We start from the raw sequence: 7,574 nt of genomic DNA on the forward strand, positions 1-7,574 counted from the left end.
AATTCCAGACCAGTGGTCTTGATGTACCATAACAGATTATGTTAACTCAGTAAAGTTCCTCAAATCAACCAAATTCTAACAGGAAGATAATGATACAGGAAGACTATTTGATGAGAAAAAATAATCAACCAAAATAATATCCCTCTACATCTCAATTGCCCTAATAATAGCTAACAGTCATTCCTAACCACATGCTACTCACATTTCTAAACACTTCATCTGTTCTGATTTGAAGTACTCATATTATTCTCATAGTTTAAATGAGAAAATTGCACAAAGGTTAAATAAACTGCCTCGGTCTATTTTGTTATTAAGTGCTGGAGCTGAGATTTGAACCCAGGCTACTCAGCCACTTTCCTCCACAGTCTGCCTTCCTGTCTGCTATACTCTTCTGCTCATCAATACTGATACCATTTTTCTGTTCTGGATTCTTTTTGTCCATCGATCATTTTCTTTGGTAACCATCAGTAAAAATATAAAGCTTTTAAAGACAGGGTCCTGTGTTGATTTCGCTTGGGTCTTTACCTACTGCCAAGCATGTAGTTGGTGTCTTGATTGATGAATTATTAAAGTTAAACCTTTACAGTCTTGTTTAAAATTCTCTGCACATCATTACTAAAAGCACATATGAGAGCATTTTCACCCATTTCCTTTTCTATTCAAAAGGAAATTGCCCAGGCATTACGTTAAGAGCTATCAGCACCAGCTCTCATCCTGGTCCCCGGCAAAGAGGTCAGAGTAGCACCCAGCACCAGCCCACTGCAGCACCATTCTGACCCAAGCTGACACCAGTGAGAGATCCTTGAAGAGTGAGGTACTTCTGGCTTCTGTTGTTGGCAGCATTTCACCTCTTAGTCCATTTCATCCCTCTATTCACTGGGATATTGCATTGCTGAGACCTAAGATTAGTTGCTTGTGGAAGAACGAGTAGGCGTTTGCAGCAGGCTCTGTTAAAATCATTACCCATTCTCCTCCCGGCACTGCCTGGACCAAATGCCTGGATTCGTGACTGTGTTCAAAAAGCAGTGCTCAAATCCACAATCCCACCGTTTAAAATAGATCTTTCTGGATGAAGAGGAAAAAGTGGAAAACATTTTCATTGCAGTTATTTTGGGAAGGTGACCTGAGAACATTAAAGGGCACCCAATAACTATTTGTTGAATGAATGTGTGAATTGAAACAGGTTTGCAGAATTTTTCATTAAGAAGACCTCATTCCCATAGGTTTGGCCTTCTGCCAAAGACAGTTCCCTCGTACTTAATACACTGCCACCTTCCTCTTGCGAAAGCCACTGATTCCAGCATATATTTCTTCATCCAGACTTTCCATTCATTCACAAATCACTTATTAAAGGCCTTCTGCTGATTAAGATCTATGAGAAATTGGACCACAGAGTTGACAAAGATAAGGTCCTTGAGTGCAAGATTATTTGTTAGCTTCTCTTCCTGGACTTGATGTCTCTGTGTGAAACTGATGAATCGTGTTCAACTGAAAATTCCTGAAGTAACATGTCCCTTCCCAAAAGTCCCTTCCCCTAATGGCCGAAGTGATCACAAAAAGGACTTTTCTCATTTCATGAGCCTGGTACCTTGACCGCAGTTAATTGCAGTAAGGATGAGTGGCATCTACAGATTGGAGAACTCGTCAGGTTGCATCACTTGGGAAACCTAAAGACAGTGTTAGCAAAAACAAAAGTAAACAAATTATATAAATTTTTCACTCTATCCCCCCCCCCCAAAATGGGAGTAGGCATCCTTTATTAGTCAGGAAAAGTTATGCTTTTCTGCAGTAACAAATAACTCCAATATCTCAGTAGCTTAAACTAACAGTATTTTATTTCTTATATACATTTCTTCTCCAGTGCCAGTGGGAGCTCCGCTGTATGTAGTTACTCAGAGACCCAGGCTGATAGATGGATCCACCACTTTATAGTTACACGCATCTAGAACATGCAGACTCCTCAGTTACAGCCAGAGGCAAGGGAGACTGGAGAATTATGGTGAGGTTTACATGGCTTCAACAGGGAAATGACACATGTCACTTCTGCTCAAATTTTGTTTTCCAAGAGTTTCCAGATAAATCCATTTAATTACACAGAGGTGGGAAATGTAAGGTAGCTATTTGGCAAGAATGAGTCTCTCTGCCACATACAGTTAATAATATATTTTTATGTGTATATGACTTAGATGTCTATCCTTATTTATGATATGTGTTATCAGAAAACCATTCAAAGTTTAAAAAGATAAATAGTAAGCTAAAAAACATAAATAGATGCTCTAATATATTTTCTCTCTGCACTCTGTCTAAACTTGCAGATCATTGGAGACCGTGATGCCAGAGTTACGAATATATCGTGACATTCTGGTTGCCTTTGGGGCATGGCTATATCACTGCTGAAAGAATAACTTTTTTTCCCCTCTCTCTTCATGTCCTTACAAAGAATCCACATTTGTGAAGATACTCTGAGTTTACCTTTGTTCTAAGCAAACTGAAAGAGCTTAGCTCTCTGGGACCTTTTAGAACATGCCAGTCTCGAAATGCTATCAGGCTGCTTTCTGACTCAAGAGAAATAGCAATATTTGGACCCCTTGTTCTTTCTTAGATATTCCTCCAAATCCATATGAATCCTCACTGTGTGTCTATCTTGCTGCCTTTCCAGAGCAGTGCCTGATTCATGACGTTTCTTCAATAATCCAATTATGATCATTCAACCTCAAGGCAAGGTTGATTCACAGCACAGTAATTCATTCTACCTAGTGGCCCCTCACACATGGAATCATAAATCCTTCAGAGAAGAAAAAGACCTCAAATTTAATTCCACACAGCATTTTTATTATTCAAATTAGAAATTTAGCAAGTTGAAGCCCAGGTATGTTGAATGACTGGCCTAAGATCAAAGAGTTACTTAGCTGCAAAACCCACCATAGAGTTATTTCAACTCTTAGAACTTGTCAGGGGCAGCAGGGAATGGAGCACATGAAAAGGAAATACAAAACATAAAAATAAATCACAATTTCACTTAATCTTTGTTAAGGCCTTTCTCATGTCTTTTGTGAAATTGAAATCAAAGATAAAATGCTAATTAGATCTCAGTATAAAAATAGGGACAAGAGAATGTTTGATGAAAGATTGGAAAAGAAAACACTATTTGAAGCAACCCTCCCATCTGTTCCAAAGAAGTCCAACATAGCAATCTCATCATCTTCAGGCAGCATAACCTAGAATGAATTCAGGCAGTAAGCTTGGCATTTATAGAGCAGTCTGCTGGGAAAGAGCAATTTCATTTCCAAGGACTTCAACAAAGTGAGGACCTGACGTTACAAATGATTGATTTTTTCTGGAGGGTTCTTGAGAAATGTCTTAGCATTTAATAATCTGATAATATTTGTAATTCTCATTAAATTGTACCTGAATTTAATGGTCTTATCACCTTTCACTGAGTGACCAAACTAACCTTATGCCTTAAGGAGCTGGAAAAAGAACAGCAAATAAAACCCAAAACCAGCAGAAGACAGGAAATAATAAAGATTAGAGCAGAAATTAATGCTATAAAAACCAAAAAAAAAAAAAAAACAAAAACAAAAACCCAAAACAAAACAAAACAGTAGAACAGATCAATGAAACCAGAAGCTGGTTCTTTGAAAGAATTAACAAAATTGATAAACCACTAGCCAGTTTGATCAAAAAGAAAAAGTAAAGGACCAAAGTAAAAAAAAATTAAGAATGAAAGAAGAGAGATCACAACCAACACAGCAGAAATAAAAACAATAATAAGAGAATATTATGAGCAATTATATGCCAATAAAATGGGCAATCTGGAAGAAATGGACAAATTCCTAGAAACATATACACTACCAAAACTGAAACGGGAAGAAAAAGAAACTCTGAACAGACCCATAACCAGTAAGGAAATCAAATTAGTAATCAAAAATCTGCCAAAAAACAAGAGTCCAGGGCCAGGTAGCTTTCTAGGGGCATTCTACCAAACATTTAAGGAAGAGTTAACACCTATTTTCTTGAAGCTGTTCCAAAAAATAGAAATGGAAGGAAAACTTCCAAACTCTTTCTATGAAGCCAGCATTACCTTGATTCCAAAACCAGAGAGCCCCCTACAAAGGAGAAGTATAGACCAATTTCCCTGATGAACATGGATGCAAAAATCCTCAACAAGATACTAACCAGCTCCAACAATACATTAAAAAAATTATTCACCATGACCAAGTGGGATTTATACCTGGGATGCAGGGCTGGTTCAATATCTGCAAAACAATTAACGTGATTCATCACATCAATAAAAGAAAGGACAAGAACCATATGATCCTCTCAATAGATGCAGAGAAAGCATTCGACAAAATACAGCATCCTTTCTTGATAAAAACCCTCAAGAAAGTAGGGATAGAAGGAGCATACCTTGAGAACATAAAAGCTGTATATGAACAACCCAGTGCTAATATCATCCTCAATGGGGAAAAACAGACAGCTTTCCCCCTAAGGTCAGGAACAAGACAGGGATGTCCACTCTCGCCACTGTTATTCAACATAGTATTGGAAGTCTTAGCGTCTGCAATCAGACAATGCAAAGAAATAAAAGGCATCCAAATCAGCCAGGAGGACATCAAACTTTCACTCTTCACAGATGACATGATAGTCTATATGGAAAACCCAAAAGATTCCACCAAAAAGCTGCTGGAATTGATTCATGAATTCAGCAAAGTTGCAGGATATAAAATCAATGCACAGAAATTGGTTACTTTCCTATACACCAACAATGAAGCAACTGAAAGAGAAAACAAGGAATTGATCCCATTTACAGTTGCACCAAAAACCACAAAATACCTAGGAATAAATCTAACCAAAGAGGTGAAAAATCTACACACTGAAAACTATAGAAAGCTTATGAAAGAAATTGAAGAAGACACAAAAAAATGGAAAACGGTTCCATGCTCCTGGATAGGAAGAACAAATATTGTTGAAATGTCAATACTACCCAAAGCAATCTACATATTCAGTGCAATCCCTATCAAAATAATAGCAGCATTCTTCACAGAGCTAGAACAAATAATCCTAAAATTGGTATGGAACCAGAAAAGACCCCGAATAGCCAAAGCGATCTTGAAAAAGAAAACCAAAGCAGGAGGCATCACAATCCCAGACTTCCAGCTATACTACAAAGCTGTAATCATCAAGACAGTATGGTACTGGCACAAGAACAGACACTCAGATCAATGGAACAGAATAGAGAACCCAGAAATGGACCCACAAATGTATGGCCAACTAATATTTGACAAAGCAGGAAAGAATATCCGATGGACTAACTTGAAATTATATAGTGAATGATGTCATTCATTCATTAATTCATTCAACTGGACACTTAATCTATGCAGACACTATACTAGGTGCTGAGGATAAAACAACGAACAAGGCAGATACATTTCTGTCCTTACTGAGCTTACAGTGTTAATGTTAACATTCCAGTATTAATCCCTTGAGAATCCAAGTTTTGGTTTTTCTGGATTTCTGGAGTCCATGTGAGACCTCTGTATTGTATCCCAGCTAAACTTCAAGGGCAAAACATGCATTTCATCCTAACTAGTCCGGTGTCTGGATATAGAACTTATATGAACTGGTTTTGAAGTGTTAACATCTTGTGAATCTCGACTCAGCTACTCACAAGTTCTATAATGTTAGACTAGTAACTCTCATCACTTACACACTTCTACATCAGCTATGGTTGCATAAGAAACCACCCCACAGCTCAATGGCCTAGCACCACTCATCAGGCTTAGCACCTGAGGCTCAGCTGATCAGGGAACCCCTGTCAGCTTGGGCATGTCCTTGTCATGAATATGGCAAAGATTAAAGAGCTCCTAAGATTGGGTTAGATGAGATGTGTGGTCACTACGTGTTCCCCACAGATGGCAGTATCATCATCACTTCAAATTTCCCTTTCGACATTTGGAAAGCTTTCTTGAACATAATCTTGGTCTTGCCCTGTCTCTTACCTTTGTACCACACTGCTGAAACTCCCGCTTCCTCAGATTAGACCAACTCCTGCCTCTTAAAAGGGTTTGGACTTTGTTTGTGATTACTGGGAATTCTCTGAACCACTTCTGGAAGAAACTTTTGCCCATAACTCTATAACTTCCTTCCTTGGGCAGCCTCCCAGCTAGAACAAGGCTACAATGACCAGTTCCCTGCTGCTAGTCAAGGTGACCAGTGAAATTCGTGAGTGATGTATGCCGAAGGCAGGTAATATCACTCCTGTTGAGAATGCATGGTATGGGTTTTTATAATTTATCCTATAACTGTACATAAGGTCATTTTACCATCCCCCTCCAATAGATGAAAAAAGTATTGACGCATATTAACTTTACAAAGTTTTAATATTAAATCAGAATAGAATGATATTTGCTGGATTTTATGGCAATTTAAAAAAATAGTGTCCCTCTTGTCCCCACCCAAGTTCTGTATCAATTGAGAGATAGACAAGGCAGACAAATAGAGATCAAAATGCCAGCTTCAAAACTGTTGGCTGTGAGAAAATGGCTTACACATTTAGCAGTGATAGTTTGATACTACTGAGCCCTAAAATAGATAGAGTTACCTGTCTAGTAAAGTTGTCTCTCTGAAATAGCAGGTCTCCTTCTCAGGGGGAAAGTCCTGTAACCCATGGTGGAGCAGAGACCAGACACAGGCATATCCCAACAAGAATGAGGTGAGGTTTGCTTTGGTGGCTGTTCGTGTTTCCAGATTTGCCAGACAGTTGATTCCTCCTTCAGTGGGAGGGGCAGACGGAGTAATGCAGAGATGCAAGGAAGGTTTTACTAACTGAAGTCTCTTCAGGTATACCTGAAGCAGGTAAAGGAGATGCCCATTGTCCCCATTCCAATAGTAAGGGGAGATTATGACACGTTAGAATTCTCTCCTACTTCCCATTGACTCCTGAGAGTTTGATAGTTACTCTGAGACAGACACATCTGTGTATTATCACGTTAGTCATTCTACTCTTAAGGGGGACCTATCCTGTGGGCTTTCATTACCTGACGGGGAATTAGTTTTCCATTTTACAAATACAACTCGATTAGCTTAAGCTTTCAAAAACAAGGACAATATTATTCTCCACTTCTAAGCTTCTGTGATTGTCAGAGACACAGATACCATAAAATAATACATGGCTATTGAAAAGATAACCATTTATGCTTTACATGGTGTACACTTAGGAAAGGGCCTCTTTCTGGTGCTTACATGAATATAGGTCAAAATTGACTGTCTTGAACATGAGCAGTGAGATTCTTCTCTCCCGTAGAACCTCTTGAATTCACAAGGATAATGAAATGTCCTCAAACATGAAATGTCCTACCTACATCTTTGTCTTTTCTAAGTAATCACATGATCCTCAGATAGTCATGACTTCCAGTGGGGAGAGTACTGGGCATATTAGAGACTGAGGCTTACAGAGGTAACATGACTTGCCTTGTCTCATTGTAGGTAAATTCCAGAGGTGGGATTCAAATCTACAGCAATCTGATCCCGAATGTGCTTAGCCAACAGCACATTTCAATAATTATTGTTAC

The 7,574-nt window shown here is 38.6% G+C and overlaps 1 long non-coding RNA gene across 1 annotated transcript; it reads right to left on the bottom strand.

Annotated features, from left to right (window-relative positions):
* Positions 1–280: 280 nt before the first annotated feature.
* Positions 281–6,861, bottom strand: LOC122237433. The gene is made up of 2 exons (XR_006215996.1): positions 6,605–6,861; positions 281–1,667 (listed from the first exon to the last, which is right to left on the bottom strand). It is a non-coding gene; the product is annotated as an uncharacterized LOC122237433 (long non-coding RNA).
* Positions 6,862–7,574: the final 713 nt, after the last annotated feature.

This window comes from Panthera tigris, chromosome A3, assembly GCF_018350195.1.
Source record: "Panthera tigris isolate Pti1 chromosome A3, P.tigris_Pti1_mat1.1, whole genome shotgun sequence".
Lineage (NCBI taxonomy): Eukaryota > Metazoa > Chordata > Mammalia > Carnivora > Felidae > Panthera > Panthera tigris.